The sequence below is a fragment of the Polypterus senegalus genome, unplaced genomic scaffold (genome assembly GCF_016835505.1).
Source record: "Polypterus senegalus isolate Bchr_013 unplaced genomic scaffold, ASM1683550v1 scaffold_1996, whole genome shotgun sequence".
Lineage (NCBI taxonomy): Eukaryota > Metazoa > Chordata > Cladistia > Polypteriformes > Polypteridae > Polypterus > Polypterus senegalus.
The window spans coordinates 1-14,177 of record NW_024378353.1 but is presented as its reverse complement, the minus strand read 5'-3'; the positions used below and the strand labels follow the sequence as shown (position 1 = coordinate 14,177).

Genomic DNA, 14,177 nt, shown 5'->3' with positions numbered 1-14,177 from the left:
ATGCCCATTTTTAGGACATAAGGATCTCTTTCTGCCCTCGGGCTGTAAAATGACCAAGCTGCTGGTCTGCTGAGCTTACTCTCGAGCATGTAACGTACAGTCAGCCAGGTGAGAAGCCATCTTGTGTCAAGTCAATGGCGACCTTTTTTTGAGTCTGGCCCGGTGACTTATTTATTGTCCTAGCGAAATTGGAATGAGAGGTCAGAGGGTATGAGAGGGTCTCCCCTGAGCCAGTCCCAGTGAAGTCAGTGGTCTCAATGAGGTTCTTGTGTGGAGATTAAATCTGAAGCCTGGTGCTGTTACAAAGTTTTGTAGTAACGTCATTGGTAGAGTAGCAGAGTATGTGGAGGCCTGCCTGGAGGATTAAGAGTGTGAAGAAACTAAATGAAATGGCAGGAATCGCCAGCAGGAAGACGTGAAGCGAATCGAACAATAACAGGCTTGATTCAAGAGTATTTATTGTCATGTGCAGCATACAGTGAAACGAAACAATGTTCCTCCAGGACCATGGTGCTACATAGAGCACAGGACAATGAAGAGTCCACAGCACATAACAAAGACACGTAATATATAACAAGGTGCATATATTACAGTGAATTAGGGTTAGGGTTAACCTAACCCTAAAGAAGAAGGGAGCAGTGAGCACGATGAACAGCTGAGGAAAGTAAGGAAGCGAGTGAGGAGGCACTTGAACGGCGGATGGCAGGGAGCCAACCATGTGGTAGGTGCGGACAGCGGCCGTGCGGAAAAAGGAAGGGGAACCGGGGGCGGCCATTCTGCATCTCTGCCGTAAAATAAATAGTCGTTTAACGGAAATAAGGAACGAAAACGCCAGAAGGTGAGGTCAGTTTCGAAAGTTCCTTAAGGCATAATGGTGAGAACCGCCAAAAGGAAGACGTTATGGGGCACGGCGTAAAATGAAACATACTCATCGTTTGTAAGTACAGTGTAAAGGATGAGCATGGGAAATCTGGGCTTCCTACGTATATTGGAAGTCGCAGAAATAGTGAGGAGGGGTTTCTGCCGTCTATATATACAGTTTAGGGGGTACACCCGTTTTCCCCCCCCTTGGGTGCTGTAATAGGACATGAAACATACCTAACTTATGTAAGTACACTGCAAGGAATGAGCACGCGAAATTTCAGCTTCAAACCCACCAATATGGAAAGTGGGAGAGTTAGTGAGGAGTCAGTGAGGGCTTCGCCTTTGATATGTAGAGATACAAGACATGGCATCACCTAGAAAACGAAAGTTGGTTACAAAACAACAACATCAGAGAAACAGGTTAAGCTGAAGTGTTTATTAATGTTTACTGTAAGTTACTTTATCCATTTGAAAAGATGAAAGACCACTGTGACACCAGTAAAATACCCCCCCATCTTCCACTCCATAGCTGGCCTTGGCTGCTGACCTCGAGGAAGCCTCGTGTCTTCCTTTTCAGCTGCTGTGCCCTTGCAGAGCCTCGGCCATAAAGAGTTTCCCCAGGTTTTGGGACGTGAACTCCTTGATGTTCTGGCAGTAGGTGTTGATCTGACCTAAAAGGTAAGCGATGAGACAGTCCGTTAGAGCAGGTCAGCGTTTTGTGGTTTTCTCCACTGATTGTTTCTTGACTTTGGTCACTAACAGTGCAGCTTCTCTCCAAACTCACAACAACGTTCTATACCATGATTAGCTTTCAGCTCTCACCCCCGAGAGTTGCCCAGAATGACCCCATGGCTGCTCTACTGCCTTTTTCTAATCCAACAATGCAAGTTTACAAGGGCAGATGTAAGGATGTCTTCTGAGGAACAAAAATGAACAAGAAAGCAGCACAACAGACGTGTGCATTAAAAAGCAGGCGGCGGCAGTACCTGCACTCTGATCAAATAAGGTTAATGTGAAACTACGGACGTCTCTTGACTTTTACATGAACTTCCTATAAAACAATAAACTATTGAGAAATGGAATGTCATTATGCACCAGGACCACCATTCGTCATCTTATCTGTCTCTTATATGTCAGAAAGAGGGTAAATCAGAAGCCCTCAAGCAGCTGGAAGAAATTTTTAACCCCGAGGTACATGTAGAGTAGATCATTCTGTATACGCCTAACATGAGGACGGGGAGAAGATCATCTCAACTGGCACGGTCTGAGACTCAAGTCTCCTTATATTTATTTATTTACAGGGCATTCAGAAATTATTCAGGTCCCCTCACTGCACACCCCAACCTATCTAAGGGGTCTCTCTTTGAACTACCTTTCCTGAGGTTTCTGCCATTTTTGTTTTTGGGAGTTCTTCCTCGTCTTCTTAGAAAGTCAATTTTGGGGGGCTGTCAAAAGGCAGGGCCAGTTAAAGCCCATTGCGGCACTCCTTGTGTGATTTTGGACTATACAAAAATGAATTGTATTGTGCCATGGAAATGTATTTTGTTCCCCCTTTGTGAGAAACGAACCTTGCATCCACCGGGGGGCCTGGAGAAACAGGGGACCGGGAAAGGGGCAATTCCTTTCCCTGGGACGATAAGAGGGCAGCCCCCCTGGATTGCACGTGGGCCAAGGAGCTTGGAAGCTCAACCCTGTGGGGACCCGTGGCCACTAGTGATGGGAAGTTCGGATCATTTTACCGACTCGGACCTTTGAGTCTCGTTCAGCCAAATGAACGAATCATTTTTCGAGTCATTTCGTTCAATTCTCTTTCCGGCTCAGACTGCATACTAGGTTAAGCTTATGGGGCTCTCACGTGATGAACGAACGACTCGAACCCGAAGACTCGAGAGATGAACTAATCAATTCTGTTTCCGGCTCAGACTGAGTTGGTTAAGCTTATGGGGCTGTCACGTGATGAACGAATGACTCGAAAAACCCGAAGACTCGAAACAGGTGAATCAATTCCAATACAGAAACTATTGGAAGTTGCGCAAATGCGCATGCGCGACTGAACGACTCACTCCCACGAGACGACTCGTTCTTCCCGAGTCACATTAAAGATTCATTCAAAATGAACGAATCATTCAAGAACGACCCATCACTAGTGGCCACCGCCAGGGGGCACCTGGATGTTTCCGGAGCCATGGACTGCAGCACTTTCACCACACCAGGAAGTGCTGCCAGAACAGGAACCAGATATACATGGAGTGCCTCCAGGTGCCCATGCAGCACTGCCGCCACACCAGGAAGTGCTGCAGTAAGGTCATCAGGGAGCACATCCGTGCGCATTATAAAATGGCCGCCTCACTCCATTCAGGGAGGGATTCGGAGTCGGGAGGCAGAAGAAGAAGGAGGAGGAGATGGAGAAGAAAGAAGATGAAGAAAAAGAAGAAGTCTGGCTGGCTGAATGTTCACAACTTCATCAACTAACACTCAACATCCAATAATAACAAAGCAAAACCCGGATTTAAGAAACTAACACAATGACGCACCTATTCAGACTCTTTGGTTTGGCTCAGAGGCATCCCATTCGTCACTGAGATGTTTGGAGTCCATCTGTGTGGTCAATTCAACTTATTGGACATGATTAGGAACGCACACAACTGTCCATAGAAAGCCACACTGATGACAAAAAAACCAAACAAAGGGGTCAAAGGAAATGCAGGTCTGCAGAGCTTAGAGATAGGAGAGTGTGAAGGCACAGATCTTGGGAAGGCTAACAAATATAAAAAAATGTCTGCAGCACTGAAGGTTCCCAAGAGCAATTCATAAATGGAAGATGTCAGAAACAACCAGGACTCCTCCTAGAGCTGGCTGCCTGTCCAAACTAAGCAATCATGGGAGAAGGGGGCATAGTAAGACAGGTGGCCAAGAACCTATGGTCACACAGGGCCAGAGGACCTGTCTGGAGATGAGAGAAACTTTCAGGACGTCCATCACCGGAACACTCCACTAATTGAAGCTTTATGGCATACTGGCCAGATGAAAGCTTCTGTTCGGTGAACACATGAAAACCCGCGTGGAGTTTGCAAAAGGCACATAAAGCACTTCCAGACCGTGACAAACAAGAATCTCTGGTTTGATGAAATCAAGACTTAGCACCAAGTCTTTAGGAAGGCAGGCACTGTTCATCACCTGTACAATACACTCCAACAGTGAAGCTCGGTGGTGGCAGATTCATAATGTAGGGTTGCATCTTCAGCGGCAGGGACTGGAGAAGTAGTCAGGGTCGAGGAAAAGCCAAATATAGCAAAGTACAGAGATATCCTTAATGAAAACTCAAACCGAGCTGAAGGTCCATCTTCCAACAGCACAACAAGCCTAAACACAAAGCAAAGACCACTTAGGGAGAACTCTGCAAATGTCTTTGAACCCACATGAACATCTCTGGACAGGCCGGATAAAAGCTGTCCACCAAAGGTCTCCATCCAACCTGGCAGAGCTTGACAGGATCAGCAGAGAATGATGGCAGAATGTTTCCAAATCCAAGTGTGTGAAGCTTGTCACATCAAACCCAATCGCTGCGAAAGGGGCTTCAATCGAGTACTGAGTAAAGGGTCTGAATACTTGTGTCAGTGAGATATTTCATTTTTTATATTTTGAATAAGTTTGCAAAACTTTCTACAATCCTGTTTTGTCTTTGAGCTTCTGGGGGTACTGAGTGAAAAAAGTGATCGGGTCTGAATACTTCTGAATACCCTGTATGTTCATTGTCATACATTCACACCTGGGGACCACCTTCCCGGTCCTGTTGAGTAAAGAACTTCCATGCTAACATCATCATCATCATCTTCTCCTTCCTCCTCCTCAGCCAGTAAAAGACACCCACAGAGGACGGCTGGCCCCGCCCCAACACCCAGAGAAGGCTCCACCCCTTCCGGTACCAGCCTTACAAGGCCAGCTCACTCCCAGAAGGAGGCGTGAGAAGGACTGAGCTCCAGATACGTTGCTCCCTCACTACTAAACAGCTACTTTGTTTTTAAGTGGTTTGCCGGCTAACTTTTTTATTATTATTAACAGGGGGTACCCCAACATTTTTTGGCTGTGTACCGTCAATTACAACAGATGTACACAAACACATAGATGCATACCTATATTATACACACACACCAAGTATGATGTATTGCCATTTGAGGTAAATAATTTTGAGAATAACTGCCCTTGATGTGGAAGGAAATTTAGACCACAAATGTACAAGGCGTACAATTTTCTTCTGTATTTCTCAATTTTAATGATTTTCCTCCTCTTCACGTATTTTTCCTTTTTTTTTGTGCATAAATGTCCTCTACCTCTAAACATTTGATGCCTCAATTCTCAGATCAGACATCTAGACATAAATGCAAAGTTTATATCCAGAAACCTACAACAGATGAACATACTGTAATACGCCATTTTCAAACCCATTCAGGATCAATGGGAGTTGGACACCTCATGCCAACAACACAGCTGGAACCAAACCTGGACTTGGTGCTACTCATGTGCACACTCATGCCTAAAATGGGCTAATTAATAATTCACTAATACATACATACATTCTCAGGAATATGGGATGAAAACCAGTACAGCTATGGAGGTAACAAGAATAACCCATAATGCTAATCTAAATCTAATCTTCCCACACAGGATGGCTGGCTCCGCCCCAACACCCAGAGAAGGCCCCGCCCCTTCCGTTACCAGCCTTACTCCCAGGAGGCGGCGTGAGAAGGACTGAGCTCCAGATACGTTGCTCCCTCACTACTAAACAGCTACTTTGTTTTTAAGTGGTTTGCCGGCTAACTTTTTATTATTATTAAATGGGGTTACCAGGGTGGTACCCCAACATTAATTGGCTGCCTACCGTTGTCTGCTTTGCTGGCTTTAACCCACGGACAGGACAGCAGTTTTGTTAAACGTTAGGGAGTACATTTTCAGTTATGGCTATTAAGGCATGGCTGAATTATTTTCAGCTTTCTTGACACCTCATGCCAACTCAAGATGAATATAAATTATGTTCAACTATACATGCATTAGCTAAAAAAAAAAAAAGAAAGGTTACAGAGGCATTGGCAAATTATTAGCTATTTCCTCAGTGTAATGATTAAAAAAACATTAGCCTAGCACTGTCAAGTAAAATTAAGCTCAGCTACGAGAAGCGTACCTTCGAAGGTACAGTCGTCACACTGTCGAGCAGATCATCAACTACAAATAATAAAGAGCCCCTCTGTGTGTTGTGCATTTTACCTTTGTCAACAAGACGGATAAAAATAGCTGCTCAAAGCCAGCACATTCTGGGATGGTTCAGTATGGAAATGAGTCAGTCGAGCCACAAGAAGGAATAGAAGGGATTTAGTGTACCTCTTGAGCACGGGCTGCCGGATACTGGCAACTGCCGCCGTATTATGAGGCAAACATACTTATGGAAATGACTTGTGCCTAAAGGACTTGGCCAGGACTCTCACCTGCAATAAGCAGTGTATCCATCTTTGGAGGAGCCTGAGGTGGCTTGAACATTTTGGTTATGTCTTCCTCGGGCAGTGGAGGTTCTCCGCGGCTCTGCCTCTGAGCATTCTCTTGCTGTCTTCTCTGCAGATACTGTGGTTTAAAAAAAAAAAAAGAATACAATTTCAGTAACTGAGATAGCATAACTGATAAGTTCTGGAACTGTCGGCTCCATTATGATTACTATTTCAAACCTTCAGAAATAAAGACAATGAAATTATCTGAAAATTCAATTTCAAAACAACTTTATTCTGCAAAGGACACTATAAAAAAAATGGTTGGGCGAGGCAGGGTCACCACTAAGGTAGCACGAGGCACAAAAACGAGCTAAAGAAGATCACAGACAGAGATGGAATCAATCACAATATGAAAGCGTACACCTACCTAGTAATAGAAAAGGTTTGATGATGATGATGATGATTTTATTAATAACTATTCATTTAATTTGCATAGCACCTTTCCTATGCTGCGGTGGGCTGGGGATTTGTTCCTGCCTTGCACCGTATGCTGGCTGGGATTGGCACCAGCAGACCCCCGTGACCCTGTTATAGGATATAGCAGGTTGGACAATGACTGACTGACTTTTGCTATGCTGAGGGTACTTTAGAAAAATTTTTATATTCAAAATGTAACAATAGAGAACTGAACCTAAAAGAAGACTCTCACTCAAGTAGGACATTTTTTGTTGGTTAGACGTTCATCAGGGTGAATAGTACACCTTGGTAGCTGGGCTACAACACAAAATCAATGTCTTCTATTCTTATATATAAACGTCTACGTGTGTGTGTGTGTGTGTACGTGTGTGTGTGTGTGTGTGTGTACGGCCTGGAAGTGCAAGGCTACAGCGTGAAGCTCAAAGAAAGCGATTCTGTCACCAAAGTGAAATCGCAGAGAAACTCGCTTAGCGGCTGATATACAAGCGAGGTGAGCACGTTGGCAAAACGAAACCGCTGAGGAGACAGAAACTCGCTTAGCCGCTGATAGACGACCAATGCCATTGACTGAAGTGCCAGAATCCACTGATTCTAGGAGCCCAGGCTTTTTACAGCACAGGCTTACACATGTAGTATATAATTAAACGCTACTCTGTGTGTGTGTGTCTGGTCCATCCAAGCAATCTAATCGATCAGATTTAGTCCGATTGGTAAGTTTTGCTCTGGTTGTTCAGTCAAATGTGATCGAGACAGAAAGCACAGCACAAGGGAGGTTAAAACACACCAAGAAAAGGCAGAGGAGGAACTGTGAAAGTCAACCGTCAAACACGGAAAATACGAATGACGTCTTCCCAGGTAATGGGGGCCCATCTAGCATTGGTGGTAGTCAATTAAGGTGTACTGAAAAAGCATTTCACCCTAGAAGGACCCATTGAGAGGTGCCATATAAATAAAATGTATTAATATTATTGCTGTTGAACTCCTGACTATACTCTGTAGCCTAAAGGTGACCTGGCGAGATCTAACTAGCACTATGGAGGCTGCAGTTTAGCACCTGCTTACAATATCTGGCCCCTGCAGGGTAACAAGACGATGACAGTGGACAAAAACAAATAAAAATGTAATCATCAGCTAAACGTTCAAGCCATAGGAACACAGAGCACCGGAGGACACTCTCTCTCCCTAAAACGCTACAGCCTTCCTCTGTGAATTTGCTTTTGTCTGCTCTCAGTTTATCAGTTAAGTGGAACTCCACGAGACAATTTCGACTTCGCTTCCCGCCGATGCTTTTGAACGAAGGTTTAATTTCCGACCCAGTGCAGCTCTGCTGGCTGGCTGTACTCAGACAGGATAGAAGAAAGGACAAGGCCGTCCTCCATTCTAGGCTCTCAAGTGTTTAACAGTCAAATGATTTTCTAAAGACATTTAGTGGGGAGAAATACCGCAGGACAGCAGTTGAAATATTACAACCCAGATGTTCGACGGTTTCAGCGCGTGAGATGAAAGCAACGCATCACATGCCACTGTCAAGTGATTTCTACTCGGCGACCACGGAAAGGTCTCTCACTTTAAATGCCGAAGTCCTGATTTTATGATATGATAGGCATGAGCAAGAAATTCTACAGGAAATTCTTCATTGATTCCCCGCACAAATCTGCTTTCCATTAAAAGCATCATATTTCTCCAAAACGTTACAATCTTTTCATCGAGTACATTTTTATTTATTACTCAATGGTAGGGAAAACATATTTACTTTAAATAGGCTGACCTACACTTTAAATTTTTGGTGATATACTGCATACATATTGTTGTATTTGTTAAATACATGCTGTACTAAAATTGGATTGTCTGGAGTTCCCAGACATATGTGTATTTCATTCTGAAGAAATTACATTTTGGTCAACAGACTATTTCAAAATCTAAGGCAGAACACGTTGCAGCAGCTCACTGTCAGCTGCGCTTTTTTGACTGTGGAGATTAATTAACGTGCTAAAAGATGTGTTGACATAAAAGACAGCAAATAAGTAAGTGTAAATGACACCACCTTATCAGAATGGTTAACTGAATTTAACACAACCTTAAATATGCTGGGTATTGTAGATAATGTACATGTGCTACCCAGAAAGCTCTGTAATCCTCCATCCATCCAATAATACTCTATGGTGTATCCGGTCCAGGCTGCAGGGGCAGCAGTGCAGGCATAGATGCTCACACGTCCCTTTTCCCAGCCAGCTCCCCAGAGGTGATCCTGAGGCGTTCCCAGGCCAGCTGGGACATATATCATCTCTGGTATATCCTAGGTTTGCCCCGAGGTCTCCTTCAGTGTGTCCAGGATACATCCTAGTCAGAGGGCATGACCACCGGCTCTACTTTGAGCCCCTCGAGAATTTCTAAACTCTCTCTAAGGCTGAGCCCAGACATCCTATGAGGAAAATCATTTCTGCCGCTTGTACTGATGAACTCATTTTTTCAGTCACTACCCAAAGCTTGTGGCCGCAGGGAAGGGTAAGAAGGTAGATGGACCAATAAATCGAAAGCTTTAACTTTCGACTCAGCTCTCTCTTCACGACTATACCAGTACATCGTCCACATAACAGCAGGTGCCACTCTGAGTCGCCTGCCGATCTCTGACTCCTTTCTACTCTCACTCGTTAGCAAGACCCTGAACTACTTAAAAGTCCTCCACTTGAGGTATCACCTCCTTCTCCAACCTGAAGAGGGCACTCATTCTTGTGGGTGCTGATCCTCATCTTTATAATTATGGCCAGTAATTTATTCTTGAACCGTTTCTGAAGATACAGTGATGTACTTGTTTCACTTTTCTCTTTAAACTCCATCGACTTTAACAGCCTTGTGCCAGTGAGATCAACAAGCTTCTACCACTTCAATCGATGACTTTGGAACCCTCAAAGATGCCTTCTGGGGGACAAAGTTTCAGAGTGCCGACAAACCGGCGAAAATCTGAGGGAGGATCTGACCTGTGCTGTGGACGGGAGGGCACTGACCACCCAAGTTTTGTGCTCACATCCTGTGTCATGTGACTTGAGTGCTTATTTGTGGTCGCACCCTGTGTCATGTGACTTGTGCACGTATTTGTGGTCATGTTAAAGGAGGATTGTAGATGCATGTTGAGAAAAAAAATTAACTGTAATGATTATAAGTAGTTACCTCGCAATACCAAGGACTGTATTTTGTATTAATCATGCTGTAGAGAGCTATATGATTTATTACTTTTATATGATTTGTTCTTCATTTAGGTAGAAAAAGAATGAAGCTTGTGCACAGAATAAGGGACTAACTTGCATTGTTTTATGAGAAAATGCTGACCTCTTGACACTAACAGAGCACCCTGTGAAATTATAAATCAGTGTGACAGTTTCTGAATTCTTGCTTAAAACTATTTGAGCATATTTTCTTAAAACTGTGAGTGCCCTGATAACCTCTTTATCTGAAAGAAGCAATGCGCACATTCCAATTCAGGGAGTCGCAAGCTATTACGATTTATGTATAACCTCAAAATGAACTGCCATATATATTTTTTTTATTAATCTACGAACTAGTTATAAAGAGGGAGGCCCCACGTTAGGCTGCAGGCTGTCTGATCTGAGAAGTCACTGGCACTGAGCTGAGAGGGGCTGCAGTCTCTTTGACTCACCAAGAATAAAGAAATTGCTTTTTACTTTAAATTAGTGTTTGTCTCCTGTTGTTTCTGACTTCAGCGTCCACAACGTCTATGAGTCCGTTAGCTCGAACTCTCCATAAAGGCTTCTGTAATCTGTTGTATCTAAGGGTGCACCATCAATATTTCATTTTCTTGACAATTTCAAATTATTAATGCTAAAATTTAGGTCCGTTCTATCACCTCATTCCTGTAATGCAGACTTGTTAACCATTTGTGATGAGAACAACAAGAGTGGCGTTGACCTTCCTATAAAATCCCCCCATGAAATGTAGTTAACCAATAAATAAAAAAGAAATGGCAAAATACAACCCTGTGGGGCACCCGTACATGGAATGAGGGACTTCCAGACGGTGGCCTTGAGTATTTCTAGAAAGAGATGAGTTTCATCATCAGAACTACACTACTGTGCAAATGTTTCAACATCCCTGGACAAATTTCATGTTGTGTTTATTGCAGCTCATTCCAAAGGGTTCACTTGCCACTGTACTGAGTGAAGAAGTGTTGGTCACCTGCTCTCCAGTTATTTTGGTGATGCTCTAGAGTGGTTGCGTATAATCGTTCCCAACTGGCTAGTCCAGGGAGCACTGTAAATAGGAATGTACAATTACAATTTATTGGAAGAACTATAAAAAGTAATAAAAACAAAGAGAGTAAATGTGACAGGCCATACCACATGCATTTCTGAACAGGTCCTCCACCTGAAGCTTAGCTTGTTTGGGCCTGGTCATTACTTGGATGGTAGACCATATAGGAAAAACTTGGGTTGCTGATGGAGGAAGTGTTGGTGAGGCCATCAGGGGGCACATACTCTGTGGTTGGTGTGTGGATCCCAATGCCCCTGTGCAGTGACGGGGACACTGTGCTGTAAAAACGTAAAACCTGAGGTCCTGACTCTCTGTGGTCAGAAAAGATCCCTGGTCATCATTTGTAAAGAGTAGGGTGTATCCTGTTGTCCAGGCTAAGTTGTCCACCATGGCTTGGTCATTCTGGTCCCCTTAATTATCCCCAGGCTCTAATTGTCTCTCTCACTCTCAACATCTAAAAGCTAATGTTTGTAGAGCATACTGGTGCATAAATGGCTGCCATTGCAACATCCAGGTGGATGCTACACATTAGTGGTAGTTGGTGGTTGAGGTGGCTTCCCACTCAGTGAAGATCTTTGAGTAGTGAGAAGAGCACTATATAAATGTAAAGAATTATTATTACTACTACTAGGGGGCTCTGCCCCCTGCTCGCTTCGCTTGCCAACCCCCTGCCTGCACAACGCGCCAGCCACTTTGTGTCTCTGCCGCTCGCGTATGTGGATTTCACTTTCACCAAACAACAAATCTTTTCATTCTCACAGATAGGCCTCTTCATTAGGAAGAAACACTACTTTTCCCTGATGGCAACACGAATTAGACGATCTACAAGTCTCCGACTTAAAGTTTAAATCCGAACAATATGTACATACTTCTGTCCTATCACCTATGTCCATATATTCCATCTCATTCCACTGTTCCGTTATTTCACTGAGTAATAATTTCCTTTTGTTAGCGCTAATGCGATTCTTTACCATCACATTTTTGAGACTTTCGAATTTTAGTACTTTCATTATCTGTAACCTGCTCTGCATGTGTATCGCGCCGTTTTTGAATTCTTTACGACATTCTACTTTGTCATCTACTCTTTGTCTTTTATTTCCAGCCCCGGCCGTGGTTAAATCTCTTGGCACAAAGTCCCGTCTCACAGGACGTGAAAGTATCTCTCTGATAAAGTCACGTCTCGTCCCAGACTAAAAAGTCTCATCTTGTCCCGGGATTTTTTTTATTATAATAGAGAAATTGCAAAAGTAACACCCCCTTTGGCACAAATCACGATTACTGCACATGTGTAATCTGAATAAGGGGAAATCATGAACAGTATTAACAGCACTTTAGATGCTCTTATTTGAATAATCTGAAATGGTGTTTAGACAATAAGACATTTCATAAAACTGAACAAACCTTTAGAGCGATGTCAGAGTCAGTGAATGCAAATCTCTCTCATTATCATTATGATTACATACTAGTGACATTATGCACAATTTGCACAGAAAGCTTTAACCTCTCATTTTTGTGAACGTCTTTCAGAGTAGATGGAGGAAATGGAAAGATTCAAGATACTTTTTTTCCTGTCACTAAGTAGACACATTGCTTACAATGGCAATCCACCTCATTCATACACAGGAAGCTTATTAAATTATTCCCTACCATAGCTTGAGCACCAACATTCTTCTACACAGCCTAATATGAAAATCATTAACTTATTATTAACTCTATATTAATTGAAATACTTAGTAGTTTTAAAGCTGACCCAGGTCTGACTCCCAGCCAACACACCAAATTCTCTGGGAAAAATGAAAACTTTTACAATGGATCTGTTGATATATAATATTTATTTTTCATATCATAGTTCCCCTTAAAAAATGGGCAGCTCAGTATCATAGAATCCACTAGGAATTTTTCACTGTACCAGAGGATAATGTGAGACCCTCTGTCAGAAGACTAAAGCTCAACCGAAAGTGAACTTTTCCAACTTGACAATTGTCATAAACATGGCAGTAGATCCACCAAGGAATGGCTGGAAAGAAAGAAATGGAGGGCTGTGGAATGGCCAAGTCCAAGCCTGAATCTGAATCCAACTGAGACGCCGCAGGGGGTCAGAATATGTGCACACAAGATACCCCTCAAACATCAAACAGCTGAAAAACTTCTGCATGGAGGAGTGGAAGAAACTTTCTGCCATTTGAATTCAGAGACTGCCGGACAGTTACAGGAAATTCCAGCTTGAGGGATCAATGCCAGCTATTACAGCCAAGGGTGGACTTAGTTTTCAAACATCCAAAATTTGCATTTAAATTACACTGTGGACTACAAAATGTAAATGTGGTATGATGTTTTATTGTATTATATCACTTTTATTTATTTCTACTGTTCAAATGAAGATTAAATTACAGGTAAATTAATGGAAGAAATTATTAAGGAGAAGGTCGAGCGGCACATGCCTAGAGAACAGGAGTGTTAGCAATTACTCAACATGAGCTCAGCCCAAGAAAAAAGACATGCATATGGTGTTATCTGTCTTCATTTACAGAAGGCTTTTGATAAGGTACCACTTGAAAAGTTAATGATCAAACCGAAAGAAGTAGGAGTACAGGCTACTGCAATAAAAAGAAAAAATGATCGGGAGGCAAGAACTGCTAACCAAGAAAAACTAAGACAGGATCGAAACCAGAAAACCAGACAAGCAGACGTTGAAGACAAAATGTAATTAAAAGTTGTAGACAAAACACACGGCCTACAGCTCGAAACCAGGAAAGATTTTTACATGAGGGATTTTATGAGAAAGCAACACAAGAATATGATTAGAGAGATTCATATAATGTTATTTATCTTGATTTTCAGAAGGATTTTGATAAGGTACCACTTGAAAAGGTGGTGATCAAATTGAAGGTAGTAGGAGTACACTGCACAGTGTGTAGGTGGGTACAAAACTGGCTCAGGCGCAGTAAGCAAAGGGTTATGACGAAGGGAAATTTTTCAGAGGTGGGGGATGTTAAAAGTGGTGTCCCTACAATTAGTGCTGAGGCCACCACTCCTTATAGATCAACAGGCGCCAATGTGAGTGACAGCCTAACCAGCAGCTCCGCCTTCGTT

The 14,177-nt window shown here is 43.0% G+C and overlaps 1 long non-coding RNA gene across 1 annotated transcript; it reads right to left on the bottom strand.

Moving 5' to 3' along the window:
• Positions 1-1,285: 1,285 nt before the first annotated feature.
• LOC120519575 lies at positions 1,286-6,502 on the bottom strand. Its single transcript, XR_005631580.1, has 2 exons — positions 6,345-6,502; positions 1,286-1,535 (listed from the first exon to the last, which is right to left on the bottom strand). It is a non-coding gene; the product is annotated as an uncharacterized LOC120519575 (long non-coding RNA).
• Between the last annotated feature and the right edge of the window lie 7,675 nt (positions 6,503-14,177).